Here is a 17,203-nt window from a genome sequence, read left to right as displayed (position 1 = left end):
CAGCTGTGGAGGGGGCGGATAGCCCAGGTGAGGAGCAGCAACCATCGCTGACAATAAGAGGAGTCTCTGCTACAAGACTGGGGGAGCCAGAAGAGCCAGCAGGGATGTGGATGGAGCGGGGCAAGACCTCCCAACTGGAGACTGCATGAGACAATGCTGGAACGGGAGGCACGGCACCTGAGGACGCGGCTGGAAGAGCACCTGGGAGTGAAGTGACCCACAGGTGGGGTTCCAGGATGACGGGGCACGGAGAAAGTCTCGTCAGGGAGGAGAGACCACAAGAGAGCACTGAGGGGGTACAATCGGGGCGGGCATCACTGCCAGGCGCCGATAGAGTGACGGGCAGGAGGGAGGAACGCTGGAGGTGATCGGTCTGGGTCGGGCCAGAAGGGAGCCGGGAAGGGCTCGGAGTAAGCCAATTAGAGGGTAGGGAGACACTGGGCAGTCAGCATTTCAGTTGTTTCATTTGTTTAGACAACCCTGGCTAAGGGGTAGAGAACTAGGGGAGTGTGCCCCGCAGATTGAGGCTGAAGGGAAGCCTCTGTGAGTGTATAGTTTCTTTTGATTTTCCTTCCCCTGAAGGGAGGGGGCAGGCGAGGAGGGCTGTGGGGCCGAACCTGATGGTGAGCACCATGGCTGGGAGCCGTGGTCACTTAGAGGCAGGCCAGGGGGCATTGCCCCACAGCTGGGATCAAGAGCAACAGGCGAGAGACGCACCAAAGGCGGCTTGAGGCCGGAATGTAGGGGTGGTGGAGCCCCGTGAGTGACCACTGGGGGATCCTGGGCCACGGGGTATCCCGTCAACTGACCCCTCACACTGGGGAACATCAAGTCGTGGCAGGCGAGAATGGGGTTGGGGACACGGAAAGAAGCGATCTACTCTGGCACCGACAAGATCCCAACAGGTGTTTGACATCTACCTGCAAAGCAAAAACCGCTGGAGAGCGGTTAATTGAAGCCTGGCGGTCACACCATAGAATGTCACTTCAGCAGCACTGTCACCTCACATCAGATCTGTCTTCTCTCAACACTAGCTTTCCACAAAACATCAAGTCAAGTTAAATATCACACTCCTTATCTCCAAGAAGCTCAGTGGCTTGGTAGTAGGATTTTGAAAAGGTCATATAAGACTCTGGGATATAGCAGTCCTCTGGCACAATGGACATTTTTCTATCAACAAATAGAGATCATCTTTTCAAGAGACAGAGCTTCCTTGGGGATCATGATTCAAGATTGAGGAAAAATCCCAACATTAATGGAAGATCATCACAAGCATCACCATCTTCTGCTCCAAAGGCAAGGGGCTTTGTTCTGTATTTGCTTTCTGCCATGTAAGCATATAATACAGTATACAGTTTAAGGATGAAAACAGCTACCAAATCAAACCATTTTACTACAAACTCCCCCTCCCCCAAATGGGCATAAAGGGAGAGAATGAACAATGAGTGACAGAAATTATTATCCTCACTTAGTAATGACTGCATACCTAGCCACTACCATGGGGATCCCAAGAACAGCCTCAGGAAGCAAAATACAAAATTGATGGTGTCTTTCAAATTGTGGACTTGGTTCTTATGGAGGACTTTACAGGCAACCCCCACTTAGCGCTGTTCATTGGTTCCTGAAAAACCGAGCATTAAGTGAAATGAGAGTTAAGCGAAACCGGAAGTATCTGATGACCCAAGATGGCTATTGCATTTGTTTTAATGACCCAAGCTGGCAACTGCAAATGTTATAATGAAACTCACTGAGCACTAAGTGAATTCAGGTATCAATTTCAAATGAGCATTATAGCAACATAGCGCTAAGTGAAACAGCATTAAGCGGGTGTTGCCTGTAATTATTGGGATACTGGCTAGGAGGGAAACATTGCTGTTCATAACCAGTCCAGCAAATTTCTGAAGCTGGGGATAACTTTTTGATATAAATAGGAAGGAGTTGGTTGAGAATGTGAAAGTAGAATGTAACTTGTGTGACAATGACCACAAAAAGAGTTCAAGATTTTTAGGGGATCCTTGTAGGCAGAATCCCTTGGGCTGCAAAACAGAGGGGTAAAGGAAAGCAGGACAACTGGCGGTACTTTAAGAAAGCCCTGTTACGGACAGATTTGGGGTATGCCACAGTGCAGTTGCGACCCTTACACTTTGATTAATGGTCCACCCAAAGTTTAAAACCATCTGCCTGGCAGTGACAGCAACATTTCTATTCAGGCAGCAGTAAGGAAGTCAGCAGGGCCAGATGGAACACACCCTAAGGCACTGAAGGAATTAGTGGAGTTCATTTCAGAACCTTTAGCTGTCCTCTTTGAGGACCTGTGGAGGTCTGGTGAGGTCCTGGATGACTTGAAACTGGTCAAATATAGTGCCCATCTTAAGAAAGAAGGAAGAAGAAAGATCAGGGGAACTACAGACCTACAGACCATTCAGCCTGACCTCCATACTTGGGAAGATCATAGAGTAGGCCCCCAAAAAGCCCATTCAAAGCACCAAGAGGAAAACAAGGTTATCAGGAACTTCCAACATGGATTCACCAAGAGCAAGTCACACCTGACCAACATGAGTTTCTTCAAGATAAGGTGACAGGCTCTGTGGATGGGGAGAGCAGTGGATGTGGTACCTTAACTTCATCAAGGTCTCCCTCAATATTCTCATTAACAAGCTAAAGAAATGCACACAAGATGGATGTACTACAAGGTAGATACATAACTGATTGGATCATTATGCTCAAAAAGAAGTCACCAATAGCTCAATGTCTAGTTGGGAGGAGGTACTATGTGGCATTCCCCAAGTATCTATCCTGGATTGGTATTGTTTAATATCTTCATTAATGAGTTAGATGGTGGGAAGCAGATGCATGCTTAGCAAATGTGTGGTTGACTCTAAGTTGGGTGGAGTTACAGATACTCCAGAGAATATGGTTACAATCCAGATTGACTTGAATACACTGGAGAAATAGTCTACAATAAATCAGATGAGATTTGACAAGGATAAGTTAAAAGTCCTTCTGTCTACTTGGGACAGAATAATTGCATGTACAAGCAAAGCCTGGATAATGATTGTCTAGGCTACAGTACTTTGAAGAATTACTGGGGTTTCAGTAGACCATAAGCCAACAGTGTGCTCTTGCTGCAGAAAGAAACCAACAGCATACTGGCTTGTATTAGTGTCACTTGCAAATCAGGGGAAATGATTCTTCTGTGCTGGGGAGGCCTTACCTAGAAAACCATGTCCAGTTACAATGACCCCTTTTCACTCCTCCCTTCCTATGATCCTAAAAACAGCTTCAGGAAGCACAGTACCTCTAGGGTTTCCCAGGACACATGCTGCCATTTTGAAGGACACTGTGCCAATGTGGACAGCAGGACTGTGGCTTTGTTACTTCCCTTCCACTTACACTAATAGGGTCAGTTTTTGTCCTGGGAGAACATAGGAAAGTCAGTCCTTGTGCTCTTTCAGTGCTAGGACTGCATTTTGCACTTCCTCAGTGTACCTACACAAAGGCCAGGGACAACAAAACCTGTAAAGCAGACCTCATTACAACATCACAAAGACTTAGATGTGTTTTCCCCTAAAGTGTTGTTTTCTGACATCCTCAGTCTTTTAGGAACTCTGTCATTCTTTTTCCTCAAAGTGCTGCAGTGATCTTGGTAGTGTTTCATTTCAACTGTTCTTTTGGATGCAGTGCTTGCTCACAAAGCTTTATATTTTCCCCTTTGGCTTGGAGGCTTATATTCTAATGCTTTTTTTCCAACCTCATGCTTCACAGCAAACCTGGAGGATGTATTCAGACCTGCTACACAGAAAAAGCCTATCAAGCAAGTGGCTGAAAACCCAGAAGGGGGGTTTCCTGATCTAGCAAGTGCAAAACTCCTGGAAATATACTAATTAAGCTTTAGTTACGCTAAACTGCAAAATCTCTATTGTATAAAGCCTGCATTTATTGCCTGTAAAAGAAATTAAAGAGGTGACCCTATCTAAAACATTGCCATGGATGTGATAACAGCTAAGAATATATCAATCCTCTCCTCCTGAAAAGTGCCAGTGGCATAAAAGCAGTAGGATCCAGTTCACATATGTTTTGCTTTGCAGTGTGTCAAATTACTGTCATGACACAAAATAATGTTCACTGAGAATATTTTGTGCAGTACTGTAGGTTTCTGCCATATAGTTTTGATTCACCTGCAAATTGGCTTATCAATTTCAGTTAGAGAAATAGCAGAGGACATATTAGGTAGTCATACACACATTTCAAAGTGTTTGCAGAGGCATTCCAATGCAATAAACATGATGATAATGTGTTCTGCATTTTATTTTCATTTTTGGCCACTATCTACTAGTAGCTTTACCTATAAGCCTATGCAGCAGCCAAAAATACAAGTGGGTATAAATATAACTATATACATGTTTCATTCTTAAGAGGTGTATCTCTGCAATAAATGCTTGATTTGACACTGGAGAAAATAATGCACCAAAGAGTTTATTGGGGCATCTTGGCAGCATTTTATTGTTTTTTGAGACCTCATAAAGGATGGAAAAATCATGGGCATGACTCTTACCATTGCTGTTACTGATTCAGCATAGTTTTAAGAAATACTTGCTTACTTAAGGTAATGGATATTATAATAATACGAAAATGTTCTGCATCTAGATCATCTCAGGATAGGTTAGGGGTAGGAAGATTACCTAGAAGCAGTTGAGGATTTTAGTAAACATTATGAAAGTGAGTTAAGTGTGGGTGGTGATAGGTTCTGGGCAGACAGCCCGGCAGACTGAAGTCCTCTATTTAACTACAGAACAGATTTAGCATGGACAGTAGGAGTTTCAACTTCCTCGCATCATACCACTGATATGTCTCAGCCTCAGCAGGGAAGGGCCACCTTCAGAGGAAAGTACAGAACCTATTTAAGCCTTTAGCTCTTTTTGTATTGGGAAGCCAGTTAGTAACTGATGCAGTAGGGGGTTTTTTTGTACTGTGGCCTGGATTGAAACAAACATTTATTTCTAATACAGGCCATGAAACATCATTAAAATTATAATGACTTTTCCTTAGCATTGTCTTGTTCTGGATTTGATCCTTTGCTTTAGATGGGGAAAAGTTCTCTTTTGTTTTCCTCTCTCAAGTAATTTTTAAAACCACATATACAATAATTACCTGGGAGACCTGGAAATTTAGCTACCATATGGTATAGTAATAATCCTAACCATCATAGTGCAGCTCAAAATTGAGCTGTTGTGTAATGATTCATTCTTACATGTTGGTGATCCAAACTCTATTTCATTTCAGATTTTTTTCTGTAAAAAGACCCATGTCATTACTATTGACTAAAAAAGATATCCCGGGCCCCCTCAACACATGCGTAAAGGCTTGATTGGATGTAATGTGTGATCCAGACAATCGCTCCTCCTTTAATGCTACATGTGTATGGCAAGAAGCGCAATTTTGGGATTGTGCATTAGATCCCATCTTACCTTATTGTTGGTCTATGGGGAGCCTGATTCTGGGCTCTCCCTGAATTGGCAAAAACAGGCTCTGATGGCTAGGAGCTCCCTTTGCTCAGTGGACTCACAGCCATGGGGGCCATGCACAGCTGGGAATAAGAGTCCCTGCAACTGATGTGAGGCATAGCCAGGACTGGGAGCCCAATCATTTGTGCACCTCTCAGTCTTGATTCATGAGACTCAGCTGGGCCTGAGAGCCATACCAGATGTGGAACTCTGTCCTGGCTGGGCATGTGGCACAGCCAGGACTGAGAGCCCCATGTGGGCCTGGAGATTTCACGCATCCCCAAGCCTTGGGGATCATGGAAGCCAGGATCCCCAGGGCTTGGGGGTTTCATGCTGGGCATGGTGCACCTCTTCGGCTGGGAGTCCCATCAGCTGACAGGGCTCCCACCTGCTGGAGAGAAACCCTGCTACACATGCAAATTAATGATTGATAGCAGCCAGCTATAAAGTTATTACACATTTTTGAGGTCTAACTTTATAGCTGTTTGGAGCTTTTTATTGTGAGATAGCTACTTTGTACAGCTGTGCAAAGCTTTGGTTGGTGATTTGATTCAGAGGAGATTCAGCCCAATTCTGTGAGATCAAATTGGGGATCAGTTAAAAGGTCCAAATTGATTCAAAGTTCTCTGAATCTTTGGAAAAGATTCAGAGAGCTTTGATGATTCAAACAGTCTCTGGTGGCTGCAGCAGGGAGATGCAGCTGGCCTCGGGGCTGGTAAGTAGGGGGTGGGGGAGAGGGGACTGGAGGAGAGGGGAGGGGACCATGAGGGGACCCCTGCCAGGCCCAATCCTCTGCTTGCTCACCCAGTGTCCTCAACCCCCCCACCCATGGCTACCCCACCTGGCCCAGCTCCCTGGTGCTTTAAAAAAAAGCCCCACGCACCGGGTGCTGCCAGATGGGGGGGGCAATCGTCGCTGCCCCCTACTGCTCCGTGCTGCATGGGGAGCTCTGTCACAAGCCCCCTAATCCCACCTCACTCCCCCAGCTCCCCCATGAGTGCCCTGCCCAGGCCAGCTCTGACCCTTTAAGAAAAAAAAAACCTGAGAAAGCCCCTGGGACTCACTGCTCTTGCAGTGGCCTTGGGGCTTCGGAGGGCTCATGCAGAGCCCTCAGCATGCCATGGGGCAGCAGGGGGCAGCGGGGATCACTCCCCACCAGGCAGGAATGGTGAGTCCCGGGGCTTTTTTTTTCCTTAAAGAGCCAGAGCTGAGGCAGGTGGAGCAAGCATGGTGGGGGCTGGAACAGTGAGGGGGAGTGTTGGGGGGCTCATGCAGAGCCCCCCACACAGCATGGAGTAGCAGGGATCCCCGCCCCAGCAGTGAGTTGGGACCTTTTTTTCCAAATGCCGGGAGCTGGGTTGGGCAGGGCAGCCATTGCTGGCACTAAGCGAGAAGATGGGGGATGGGTTTGGGTGATACGGAGATTCAGCAGCAGCCAAACTGCCAAATCAGATTCAGCCAAATCATTTCAGGACAGTGATCCAAACCACCGAATCATATCACTGTCCCCTGAATCGGCCAAATCCAAATATGAAGCGAATACTAGCTGCTTCGCACAGGCCTACTACTCTGCATGTGTAGCTTGGCTTAAGGTAATTGCACAACGAGGTAATTAATTGCACAATACTTGTAATGTGTAGAGGGTGGCCCAGTGACAATTTAAGTGGAGAAAGCTGTTTGGTGGGAATAACCCCCCCCGCCCCCCTCCAAACACTGAGATCTCCGAACTCTGATAGTCACAAAAAATGGTGATTTATTGAACTTTTTTTTAAAGCACAAGTTGGAGCAGATAAAAATCAATGATTCAACTCCCACCAAAACAACTTAGAGAAAAGATTTAACAAATAATTACCGTATCTCCAATTTACACATGTAAACCCTTTGCTTGGTAGTGATAGTCTACAGAGAGCATCATTAAAATCAATGAAGACACGAAAACTGGAAAATAAATTACGGCAATAAGGAAGAAAAAAAATTAAATGATATATTTTTGTATATGAGGCATTTATTATACTAGATCTAGATTCTATTACAGACCAAGTCTCTATGGACAGTTTATCCACTTCAGAAACCATATTATTTCCCACAAATGTCAGACTTTACCCAGGACATGGTCAAATCTGAAATAGTTTGGCTATTAGAGGTCAGAAATATATTACACTGGAAGAGTAGTATTGGAAAGTTGGCACTCTGAGCTTGCCTTCTTTAAGGTTAGCTGTCTATGGATGTGTATTGGAAGAATTCCCATTGAGTTTAATGGAGTTGATCATCCACATTTGATGGAGAATATGCTCATCATGCCTGGCCTAGCCTCTTACAAATCATTCACTTTTAGGAGCATTAACCACCAATGGAAAAAGAGAAAACTCATCTTGAGGAGACCATCTTCCACTAGAAAGCTCTAGCAGGAGCCTAAAGCTGGGGGAGAGGGAGGGGCAGGTTGTGGGACACTAGGCCCAAGCATCAGCTTGGTGGTGGAAGGGTGCAAAAATAGCAGCCCCAATCCTGCTAGTCCACTACCAGCAGTCCATCTACAGTGGCTGTCCTGTTACCGATTGTTTCCCAGGGTACATCTACAAAGATGACCTGTTATGTCTCTGGATCCTCAGACAACGATAATTATACAGCCAAATACCTGAGGACAGAATATGACTAGTAACCTTTTGAGTTCATTTTATCCCCTCTATCACTGATTTCAAAACATCTCTCTGTGTGGTGTTAATTTAACAGTCCATAGAAACCAAGTGATGCAGCAGAAATACAGTGGAGTAAGAACACATGTAATAAAAAAAAGAATACCTTTTCTGGAACTCCTGAACTGAGGGAAATGCAGAAATTAAACTTTCCTATGCAGCCATTTTAGGATTTAAAAGAAACTGTTCTGTTTATATCTTACCATTATTAAAACTGTTTAAAAACACAACACAAGAGGACAGTCAAATTATTTAGTTTTAGAAGTAGCACAATGAAATTTCAAATGTTGTCAGTGAAACAACTAAATAAAAAAGTAAGAAAACCCCTTGCCCCTCACTAGAAATGCATGGGTTAACTGCAACATATTTAAGAAGTCAGGACTCAAACTAAAGGTGAATTCATTCCTGCAGAGAATCTGTGCATCACTAAAGTCCAACAAACTGTGCTTTGGCAGCTTAAATAATATCTATCAATACACAAGCAATCTGCTGCCCCTCCAATACTTTTTTTGAGGTCTTGGTCCTGCAAATAATTAAGCACGTGCTTAACTTTGTGCACCTTAGGATTTTGATTGAAATCAGGAGGACTGTACATTGTTCTATAACCTACCAATCTGGGAAATGAACATTAGTCACACTCTGACACTCTTAAACAGGTTTATTTTCGAACACTAACAAACTACAGTCCAATCAAGAAGCAAAAAATTCCACTGTCCTTCCTAACCCCTGAGGCAAAGCAGATGGGACACTCCAGGTGTGTCTACACAAGATGCTAACTGCTCAGTAGCCTAATAACACTGCACAGTAGCGTGCAAGGCAAAACCCATTCTATTATGCTGCTGCACAGTAGTATTAGGTTATTATGCAGTTAGCATCACTAAAAAGCTGTGCACCAGAACTACTGTGCAGGAGCACCAATTTCTGTGCATTGATTTAGTACTTGGTTATCCAAGTACTAAACTTAACACACAGTAACTATGGGGTGTTTATGAACATGTAGCTGCACCCCCATGCTTGCTCCATCTCTGCGTCTCCTTCTTCCTCTGAAAAGCTCTCTTAGGTTAAGTATAGACAGTCAAAAAGCCTGAGGCTGAATTGATTCAGTCTTTGCAGCTTAGTTTAAACCACACAGATTAAATTGAAACAGAAGTGAACAGACATTTGATATGCAGCCACATGCCTGTAGTGGCTCAGGCCAGAAACAGGGGGGTGCTAGAGTATGGCTTTCTGTTTGTGTGTTTACTTCCTCTTCCTGCTGTCCCTGAGGTCTCTGGGATTTGCAGTCCAGAATTACAGCAGCAGGTCTCTGCAAGATTGCTTATCACTTCCTCTTTCTGCTTCCCGGTGCCTCTGGGGTTTGTAATTCACAGTTAAAGCCAGCAGTAAGTTTAAGCTGGGGAAGGGATGTTTAACCCCCTTCCTGGCCCCAGACTCCAGCTGGGGCGGGGAGCAGTCCCTCTGCTGTGGACTAGACTGGGTTGCATCCCCAGCTGGGCTTGTCCCTCCCTGGCATCCTCTTGTCAGCCAGCCCTCACTGCTCCAGCTGGGTAGTAGAGGAGTGGGGCCAGCCCTGCTCTCTGGAGTACAGAGTACATCCCAGCCCAGGGCTGCAAAATGCTGGAGGACTGTGTTTTAATTTGAACCAGGAAGGGGTCTGGGATAGAAGTACTATAAACTGATTTGAGCCAAATCAGTAAAATCTAATACTATAATCAACCAGGTTTATCTTAAACCAGTTTCAGCCATTTTGTCTAGGCACAGAAGTTACACATAAACTGGTTTAAATGATCAGAAACTGGTTTAAACCTGTAACACAACTTAATTTCAGTACACATAAAACAGTTTCAAAATAGCTGAAACTGTTTTAAGATAAACCTGGTTGAATGTAGTATCAGACTTAGATGATTTGTGTCAAACCAGTTTATGGAACTTCTATCCCAGACCCCTTCCTGATTCAAATTAAATCACAGTCTCCCAGCATGCTAGCAGCCCTGGGCTGAGCTGTGTTGTCTGTCCCTGCCCCTCTGCTCCCTAGCTGGAGCAGTGAGGGCTGGCTGACAAGGGGTGAGGGGACTGTTGTAGGGCACTAAGGTGCCCACTCCTAGAAAAGCAAAAACTGCCGGGGGAGAGAGCCCAAAGAGAAAGACAGAAGCTTAGGTACAGGTTACTAGAGCAACAAGCCAGAGGACAAATTAGCTTGCACCTGCACATGGTCATCTGACCAGAAGGGGCAGGGCCCTGGGCCCATATAAACCCCAGGCTGGAACTAGGGAAGGTACTTCCCTGCTAACAGCCAGAGGGGATGAAGCCTCCAGTAATGCAGCAACTGCCTGATATGCTGCACGTAGGGCTAATGGGGTTCAATGAGCTCTGCAGGTACCTGTGCCTACTAGACACTTAAACTTTGCCCCCAGCACTGATGCTTTTAAAGGGGCAGAGCACACCCTGGTCTTTTGTATTATGTTATAGTCCAGGGGCTTATGTTTGTCTGGTGTTTATAACACCGGTGGTTTGGGTGAGGCTATTTGGGGAAGAAGGAGGCGTCATTGGGGACCCACTACAGCACGGGGACCCTGGTGCCAGCGAGGGCATGGCATCTGGGGCATGGGGACAGGGCTGCAGAGAGCCTGGGTGCCAGTGACGTGCAAGATGGCAGTGGAGAGCCCAGAGAGGATAAGAGGGCCAAATCACAGCAAGGCCTAGATCAGACAATGTCAATGCCATCTCTGAGGCTTGGGGCAGTGGTAAAGGGGCAGTTGGAACCACACATATAGCCCATAAGGCTGGGGTGTCCCTGGGGCATCTATTTTGAAACAGGACGCACAAGGGGTCTGGGACCCACAGGGTTCAGGGAAGTTCAATGGGACTGTACTCAAGTAGGTTTAAAGGCAGCCTCCCTATTCATTACCATTACATTAAGACGTGGCAGGAAAGAATAGAGGGTGCCCAGTGGGCCATATTGCATGGTTGAGGGGCCCTAGGGGTAACATGGCCATCCTTGAGGACCCCATCTCATGACAGGGACAAGCCCAGCTGGAGATGCAGCCCAGCCTATGGGGGGGATTGCTCTCCCCTTGCCCCAGCAAACCCTGGCTGAGGCCTGGGGCCAGGGGGGTTAAATATCTCTTCCCCTGCTCACTTACTGCTGGCCACAACTGCAGATTACAAATCCCAGAGGCACCTGGAAGCAGGAAGAGGAAGTAATGAGCAATGCTGCAGAGTCCTGCTGATCTAATTCTGGACTGCAAATCCCAGAGATCATGGGGCCTGCAGGAAGAGGAAATGAACGCACATCCAGAGAGCCATGCTGTAGTGCTCCCTGGCTTCTGGCCTGAGCTGCATTTCCTGAATCAAAGGCAAATGTCTGTTCACTTTTGTTTCAATTTCATCTGTGCAGTTTAGACTAACCTGCAAAGACTGAATTGATTCAGCCTTGGGTTTTTTGACTCTTTGTATCTAGCCTTTGAAACTGGGTTATGTGCACTGAGCTTCTATTCTGTTACAGGTTTAAATCAGTTTTTGATCACTTAAACCAGTTTATGTGTAACTTCTGTCCCTAACCTTAAGGGCCTTGTTACATAGTAGTTTTGGGTGGCTCTTAGAGCTAACCCCTGGACTGTCTGCACATTAACACCTTTAAATGGTTTTAAGTACTCATGCAGATCAAAGTTACACCTCTTCAGGGCAGGAATATCTCTGATCTGTACTACCCAGATCCTGTTCTATTGGGGTATGGGCACTCCCTACAGATGTGCCATCCAACTTGACATCCACCAGTATCCCAGGAACTCGCACATTGTCACCCATAGAGCAGGGATAGAAACCTGTAATTGCCTACCAGCCCTGCAGTGACAACTCCCAACTACAGCTCCTAGTCCTGCCCCTGCTCAAGAAGCCTCTATTGGTGAGTCACGGCAGTGCACATGGGGGAGCTAAGGGGGCGACTGCTCCAAACTCCAAGCTAACACTAAATTGATCATCATTTGTGCAGCTCACAGTGTAACTGAGCTGCTCCCTAATCAATGGACCCTTTTTCACTTGTCAGCCAGCTCTAGTCCCTTGAGGCTGCTTAGCAGTTAAAGGGCAGACCGTCTTGATACAAGGACTCTGTTTGAAAACATCTTAAGTGTTTTTCTGGATCATGTTAACAATATTTGGTATCGTCAAGCCCCATAAGTATTACAGAATCAGCCTGCCATCAAGAGGCAACAGGTCTAATACATAAGCAATGGATAGAACACAGGATTCCTTGGCTCTATTTGCAGGCTTTCCCCTGGCCTGTTTAAGAGACTCAAAGAAGCCAGTTCCTATCTTTTTGCCTCAGTTTCTGTAACACAGGAACTAGGATACTGACCTTCTTTTGAAAGCTTAATAGAAGAATGAAGTCATGTTCAATACATATATTTTTACTTTTAATTCCCTTATTTAATATCAATCCATTTGTTCTTTCTTTTCAGGTCAAATCCCTAGTTGGTAGGAATTATGCCAAATTGTGCATTAATATGTAAAACACGTTTTCAGATATTTTAATTAATCTTTTTTTTGAATTCAGCTTCTTTCTTTTCTGACATAATACGGCATGGGGATTACATGCATCTGCAGAAGATTAACTAACTGGAAATAAAACATAGCAAACGCCATTAAAATGAACTGATCATCTAAAATATACATTCCTGGAAAGATTATACCATTTATTTGCGTGGGTATAACAATGGCAAATAGAATTAACATAACTTAAAGATCTCAGTTCAGTGACAAGGACAGGAATCATGTCTGTGAAGCAAGTAGCATTACACGAAGCATGATGATGTGATAGGTATATGACAGAAATACAATATACTGTATAGCAATCATCATTAAAATGTTGGATCAAATACTGCCCTAAAATAGGAAGGATTTGTGCGACTTTGGTAGCTCAAATCAACTTTAAAGCTGCTTATTCAGGCACTAGAGGATTCTCTCAGCCAAGGAAAATGAAATATGCCCAAAGCACTCTCAAGTGTTCTCTGGCCTCTGCAAAGACTATATGGGTTATTACCGGTGGTAAAACTTAAAGCAGGACAGAGGCTACTTTAAGTTCCTCCTTGGGACTGGACCAGGGCCAAGGAACAGCAGAGTGTAAAAGTATCTTAGACATTCTTTGTGTACTCCCTGCATACCAGGAAGTTCTGTCCTACGGTTTTAACGTTAGCTGGGCAATATCCTAGCAGCTTTCATTACATAAGCCTTAAGCATCATCCTTTTAGTGTCTACTTTAGTTGTAATGTGGTTCATGTTAAAACCAATGTTTACCGGAGCACTGTGAAAATAGGCGATATTTTGATAGCCTCTGCCCACAAGTGTTGCTCTGATTAAAAATTCCTACCCAGTTCTTGGCTTCCTAACATTGGCCACAACATGCCTGCCTTACTACAATAGCCATAATAGGACATGGTCCACTTATTTATTCCCCCTTATCTAACAATGGCCACTCTGCTGAAATTGTGTCAGCAGTTATTTCTGTTCCTGGCAAAAAAATATTTGTCCAAAGATGTGTTATGTTGTTCTGCTGCTAGCCAAGAATGTAGATGTAGTTGCATCTACTATTACTGGAAATATTAGTACAGCACAAGACAGTAACAAGAGGGACTTTCTGGTTTCTGTTACCATAGAAAGTGAATTCAGTAGCCAAATTGCTTCTCCATGGATACATGATAAGTGTTTCACATACCCAGGTAGCCTTGCTGAGCCCGTTTTATGAGTTTTAGAAAAATTTCTCTACTTAATGAATTTTAGCTAAGTAGTCATGACATTACCCTACCAGTTACTTCATGACTTAGCTATTATGTTATTGAATATTATTAAATTTGTTGAAATCCCACACAAATTATTGGGGATAAATTAGGCCTTATAAGTACTGAATCATAGGAAGGGAATGCTGTGTCAAATATAGACTAAATAAGTATTACAAGGATACTTATAATCAGCACACTTTCAGCCCACAAAAAATAAATGCCATAGCACTTCTTCTTTGGCATACACTGGCAGCTGCAAAGCCATGTGTTTTTATGCGCTCACTAGCATCACACGTGTTCAGGGCAAAACAATGGGTGAGTTCAACAGTGCTGCTATCAGCTTTCCCTGCTGCTGAGTTGTCTCCTGCTTTGCTGCAGACATACAGCATGAGCAGCCATTTTGCTGTTAGTTTCTGAAACACCCTTGTAAAAGTGCCAGCTAATCATCACAGTTGGCAGTCCCACTAGAAAGGCTAACATCTAAATTGGCCTGAAGCCTGAATTATCCCCTTGAAATAGTCAGCTTAGGGCATATTTAAGTCATGCTAGTAGAACAGCAAGGCCATGTCCTGTAGTTCTACTAGACAATCTGTACCTCCTGTATGAATAAGAAGAGGACTTCATTTAGTAGGGCTGTGATCTGGAACTGTTAACCAAGACTAAATTTACTTCAGTTAGATATCCTCAGGCCATTGGCTTACAGCACAAACATAATATTCCCTTAAATAACTCTTTGCATAAAACTTGACTTCAGTTAATTGATTTCCAGAGACATGATGTTATCACTACATGGGAGTATTCAACAGAAAAAGAAAATAAACTTAATGAACCTGTATGTCTAACCCTAACTGGATTTTTTTAACATTTATTGTAATAGAGTTGATCAAATATCTATTGCAAATACATTATCCAACACATTTAATGGCTTGCAAACCAATTACAATTCATGCAGATATTTTAGATATCTGCAGCATTCATCGGAAAAGTTTATGGAGACAGTTTTTAGCTTAAGAATTTCTTCTGCCTTGTCACTCTGATCTTGTGTCTCATCCACTTTGACTGTGGATGAAATGCCTATCTACACAGAAACATGGTTTTCATCCTATTTCTGTTACCTGATTGGTCACCCAAGTCATGTGGTGCTGTGTCTGATCCCTAAAAACATAGCTGTCTTTTAAATAGAAGTCTGAATCAACAAAGAACAACAAACAGTAAAGCTTCTGCTTTCCATACCAGTACCGTGTCTGAAAGCAAGTACAATCCTTCCTACAAGGAACATTCATTCCCTGTGTAGTGGTCAGAACAAATAGTCTATGTATATAAATGTTTGCCAATAGGGATTAAAGGGGTCACAGATTTCCCTCACCAAATATACTCTTTCTGAAATCTTCATACTTCTCTCTCCACATCAAATCAGTTCCACAAATACAACCAGAAAGCTAAGAAAGGGTCCTTCACCTTTCTCTCTTATTTCCTCTGCTGCAGTTTCTATCATTGCTTCTCCAGTCTCGAATACGAGTAAGCAAACTTCTGCTTTCCTCTCAAACTTCCTCCCCCACCATCAGGTAAGAAGTTCCTTTTCACACACATTCAACCAGATGTGAGACCCCCCCACAATAATGTTCCCTTCTCACATTGAGTTATTTGCTGCGTCACATACAGACAGAAAGCATAGGTGGAACAACAATTCTATCCCTTTGCCCCAGCTCTGCTCCTTCAGCTCAGTACTGAAGTTACTCAGATTCTTTTTGGGGCACAGCCAGATGAGGGGGCCATGTGGTATATGGCACTGCAAACACATTTGCAGCGCCACATACTGCACAGTCAGGCATTCTCCGTGCTGCAAGGGAATGCTGCTCGTGTGTATGCTGCTCCGGGATTTTTCCCTGTGGGCTTTTTTGATCCAGGGGTCAAAAGGTGCACTACTGCTGCTTGTCCCTGGGGAACCAAAGGTCCATGCTCATCTAGATACACACTGTTAGACAAGATTATTACACAGATAGATATAAGCATTCTCTTGTTTTAGCCCTGTTTTATGCTTGCTAAAGAGGGAGGTACACCTATTCTCTGTTTTCACATTTGACTCCATTGGCTGCTTTACTGAAGGGACTAGTATTCACTGGTTCCTCCATCTTGCCAGCTGCCTTTTGTTGTTCCACCATTTCTCCTGCCGGAGAGAAGAAAGAAAAACAGTTTCCACAAAGATTATTTGTTTGTTTATGAAAAAGATAAGAGAGCAACTTAACTGAGAGCACCGAGCTCCATTAACCTCTTATAACCTGCCACTACTGCTAAAATATAAACAAACATTTTTCTGTACTATCTAACCTACTCTACCTTTGTTAGCTGTCAAAAAAAAGGTTAAAAAAGTCATGCGAACAAAAGGAAGATCAAGGTGCTTCAGAGCATGGTAATCCTGCTGTCAGAACAGATGGCCTGCTATTAGGCAATGATTTGAATAGTGAGGCCATGAAGTGTTGCTTCAAATATGGTGTTTGCTTTGAAAAAAAATCTCTGCTCACTTTTCCTTCTTTGGCTATTATGCAGTTTTCTGCTTTTCCTTCTTTGGTTTCCTCTCACTTCCACATATTCCCTTTTTTCAATATTCTCATCTATTTTTCTAAACTATTTTCTTTTCTAACCTCTCTGTTCTTTCTCTTTCTTTCCTCTTTCTTGACTTCCAAAGATGCTTTAGGCTACCCCGGCTTCATAGGAATTGCCTGTTGGTATTAGTATTGCTTGCCAGATAACAAGAACTCTTGCACTGATTGATCTCAGACCAAGAGGGATGGCCCATTGTTGGCTGTAATCCTAGTTTATTTGAGAAGAGAGAAAACCACCAGGCTTTGGGGTGTTTTTTTTGAGAAGAGCAGGTGTAATAGGGATAAGGATTTAAAAAAAGAACTGACAGATATTATACAGACTAAAATTCTTCTTGTGAATAACTTCCTACTCTAAGCTATTTTCTTTTAACTCTTTACCTCCTGGAAGTATGCCAGACACTGAAAACTTTGTGGGAATGACTGGTAATTTTTGGCTAGTGGAATGGACAGGAATATTTTTTCCTTCCAGAAATCCAGTCATGTAAGACCAAGGCAATATGCAAGCAGGGTTATATTAATTCTGGAATGCCTTAGGAGTTTTAGAAGATTGGTACCATGTCCAGTTACCCCTATGCTCTTATTTCTGTGAAGAAATCCAGTCCTCTGAATGTAAAAAAAAAAAAAAAAAA

This window comes from Gavialis gangeticus, unplaced genomic scaffold (genome assembly GCF_001723915.1).
Source record: "Gavialis gangeticus isolate Ggan-Ray unplaced genomic scaffold, GavGan_comp1, whole genome shotgun sequence".
NCBI lineage: Eukaryota > Metazoa > Chordata > Crocodylia > Gavialidae > Gavialis > Gavialis gangeticus.
The sequence above is the reverse complement of the archived record's forward strand: the minus strand, read 5'-3'. Positions refer to the sequence as shown.